This window comes from Mixophyes fleayi, chromosome 1, assembly GCF_038048845.1.
Source record: "Mixophyes fleayi isolate aMixFle1 chromosome 1, aMixFle1.hap1, whole genome shotgun sequence".
Lineage (NCBI taxonomy): Eukaryota > Metazoa > Chordata > Amphibia > Anura > Limnodynastidae > Mixophyes > Mixophyes fleayi.
In genome coordinates this window covers 414426995-414431198 of record NC_134402.1, presented here as the reverse complement: position 1 = coordinate 414431198, position 4204 = coordinate 414426995, and positions in this window count along the sequence as shown.

Genomic DNA, 4204 nt, shown 5'->3' with positions numbered 1-4204 from the left:
GGGGCGCAGATTTTGAAAATGTGCCAGGCGGGGGACGGGGGGCGCCGATTTTGTAAATGTGCCTAGGTCGCCACGGACCCTAGCACCGGCCCTGCATGTAGACTAAGGTCATACCACCCTGGAAATGACCAATCCCCACCGATCTTGGAAGCCAAGCAGAGTGGAGCTGGTCTAGTACCGGGATGGGTGACCTCCCGGGAACACCTGGTACAGTAGCACACATGTAGTAGATCAATCCCAACACAGGGATAATGAGTGGCAGAGCACGTCACCTCTTATTTACCATGATGTTATGTACCATTCGCATCAATGTATAGTTTAGTGGTGTTATTCATCTCATTCATTCATATAGCGAATAACTCCAATCCTGGATAGACTACATTGAGTCATATTGTGATCCAATTATCTGTAGATTTTAGCAATATATTTGTTTTTAGGCCATTTTATCTTTTGGTCTAACCAACTATTAGCTCTACATCTATATTAATATTTAGGACCCCCTCGATCAGAGTAATTGGCTCATGATTTTCTTATTTTATTTATTTTCATTTATTTTTCTCATATATGTTTTATTTTGTAATGGGACTTCTATCAGATTCCAATTACCAATTGTATCATATCTAAAATTAATATAACAATTCACCAGAAGATTGTTCCTTTTCACGTACACCTTCATTTGTTTATCTACCATGCTAGTTATACTAATATTATCTAATGTATAATGCATAAATAAGTTGATGTACAATTTGATCTGTTTGCTTAATATATGCGGTGCTTTGATGTTTATGAGACAAGGAGGCTTAGCGGAGAATCTCTTTAATATATTATATGGGGCAATTAATCAATTAACATATGCAGTATATATATACATCAGGGGTGGGCAAACCAGTCCTCAAGGGCCATATAACAGTTCATGTTTTTAGGATTTCTTTAATCATGCACAGCTGAGTTAATCTATTTGGCTGGGTCAGTAATTATCCCAGCTGTTTCTACAGACAGAAATCCTAAAAACATGAACTGTTATATGGCCCTTGAGGACTGGTTTGCCCACCCCTGATATACATCCATTATGACTTTACCCACTTCCTACATTCCCTGAAGAAATCTGCGCTGCAGATGAAACGCGTTGGTGACACACCCACATCCGTTGACGTCACAGGACTTCCGGTTTTGCGTTCCACTGTGAAACGCACGCCAGTCAATCCGTCTGCACTTCTCAGCAATCACATCTTGTATGAGCTCCACCGCTAGCCGAATACCTGTCTAACATCCCTAACCCGGACTCCGGATTTTAACATCTTCATTCCAGGACCCTGGTTTCCTCCACATCGTAGATTGGACTATCGTGAGTTACCCAGTAATCTGTTTTTTCTTCAGCAACCATTTTTCATCATGGGATTTCTTTCCATGTTAGCCTGGACTGTTTATATTATCCATTTAATAGTCTGACCTGCTGTTGCAGGGTTCTTCTATGTGGCAGTATTTGTTTTATCTGATATTTATTTTATTGATTTAAGGACCATTCCTTATGGTGGCAATTGTACTGTTTATGTCTGTTTGTGCAGCCATTTATTTTTATTAAATCCTTGGTTATTTTATCGATACCTTCATTCCAGATTACATCTTTATTAGTAATTTTGTTATTTTAGTGTTTATTGATCCAATAATTTTAATATACATGTAAATTTATCTGATTATCCATTGTCTTCATCATTAACATCTATTTATTATTTATTTCCTTGCCACACTGATCATGTAACACTCCATATTGTCACTCACCGGACCGTGAGTGCCTCTGCACTGGTGCGTGGTTCTCTAGCCTTCCTGCCGGCGCCTGTCCTGAGCCGCGGCCGTCCGCCATCTTGATGGACTGCGCATGCGCAGCACCCAAGAACTCTTATGACCTTTGCTTTTAATCTAATTGGAGGATCAGGCACCTCTCCCTATTTAAGGCACCTGTGCTCATTACCTCGTTGCCTGATCTTGAATCTCATTCCCTGTGAGTCTCTGAAGGTGTCTCCTGTGTCCTGCTCGTGTCTTCAGCTTCCTGCTGATTACCTGCTCTACTCATCGGTGGTTCCCATACCTGCTACTGACTCCTGTGTCCTGCTCGTGTCTTCAGCTTCCTGCTGATTATCTGCTCTACTCATCGGTGGATCTCATACCCGCTACTGACTTCTGTATCCTGCTCGTGTCCTCAGCTGTCTGTTGGATTACCTGCTCTGCTCACCTGCGGTTCCCATACCCGCTTCAGCCGTTCAGCGCTCCTGCTGTGCCTGCATATCCTCGTGGACAAGCTTCTCTACTCATCAGCGGTATGCTTACTTGCTATTGACTTTAAACTGTTACCTTGCATATCCGCTTAGGACAAGCTTCCCTACTCAGCAGCGGTATCCATACCCGCTATAGACTATTGGCTATAACGCTGCATATCTGTTTGGAGCAAGTTACTCTGTGCTCTCATTGTATTCATACAATTATTGACTCTATTCATTCCTCCACTTATCCTCACCTGGACAAGTCCTCACCTCCTCGCAGTGGTACAACTTGCTGTCCGCAGACCACTGACGCCTCCTCTACCTACCTGCACCTGGACAAGTCTTCTCATCACAGCAGTGGTACAACTTGCTGAACGCAGACCACTGACTTCCCGCTACCCTACCTGCACCTGGACAAGTCTTCTCATCACAGCAGTGGTACAACTTGCTGAACGCAGACCACTGACTCTCCCATTACCTTCCTTCACCTGCTCACGTCCACCCGGCTCTCCGTGGTTAAAACCTGCCTTCCACTATAGCTGCAAGTCGCTGACTTATCTATTAGTATAGCTGCAAGTCACTGACTACCATCAATTCCATTGGCATCCTCTCTCCATCTGCTGTTATATATGTTCCACTATTCACCCTGCTGCCAGAGGACCGCTGTGCAAACTCCACCCCTCTGGTAAGCATAGTCACCTGGTGAATCCTGGGCAGAACTCCTAGTGCCCGTGACACATATATATTTATGACCATCTAGTGACTGGTTAGCATTCAGTGATCCTTAGGTAATTGAGCGCAATACACTGTGTGTATATTGATTGTTTTACAGGAAGGGATTCCTGAGTATTGCTGCTCTTACCGAATCTGCGGTTGAGCGCAGTTCCTTTCTATTTTTTCGATTTATTGACTAATCACTGTATACCTTGAACACCCCCACAAGACCTACAATTTTGGAGATGCACTGACCCAGTCATCTAGCCATCACAATTTTGCCCTTGTCAAAGTCACTCAGATCCTTACACTTGGCCAATTTTCCTGCTTCCAACACATTAACTTCAAGAAGTGACTGTTCACTTGCTGCCTAATATATCCCATCCCTTGACAAGTGATATTGTAACGAGATAATCAATGTTATTCACTTGACTTGTCAATGGTTTTAATTATAGGTGTATATTATATTATATATATATATATATATATATATACATACATTGTATATATTATATTTTAAAAACAGCTGGTAAAGCTGCAGAGAGAATGTGGTGTCTAGATAGAGTGAAGTGGCAATAAAAGTGGATAGAATTGGACATCTATGGAGAAATACATTGGCTCTGAGTCATGACTGATGTAATACATTCCTATTGTTCTGAAAAGCTGTATATCTGTCTAATAATGAAAGAAAGCACTTATCAAAAGAAACCATCTGAGGTTCGGTGTTTCGATTTAAGAAAAAAAAAAGAGATGTAGTTGCTTAAATAGCAGGAAAACAGTTTTAACTTTATCCCTGCCAAGACACAAAAATAACGCAAGCACTGTTTGATTTGCTAAAAATATACAAATATATGAAATATGATTATTTGTACAGATAGTTTATATTGAAAAAGAAAGAAGACCATAAATTGCCAACAGCATATGTTTAAACAGGTAATTCCTGTAGTTTTATTCTACAAAAACATAGGAGAAGATTCAATGATTGGCAATGTGCCACACGGACATAACCACGATGTCCGGTTGCACATATTGCGAAACATTAAGGTAGGATTCTCCGCTCATTTTACTGCACAACACTATGGGGTGCAAGGAAAAATAACATTGATGCAATGTGTCTCCATAGACGTTCCGTAGACATACCGTGATGCATTGAACCTCCCCTTTAGGATTACCCTTTCATCTACACAGAGTGGAAGAAGCTGTTTTTTGGTCTGGATTAATAATCAGCGTAT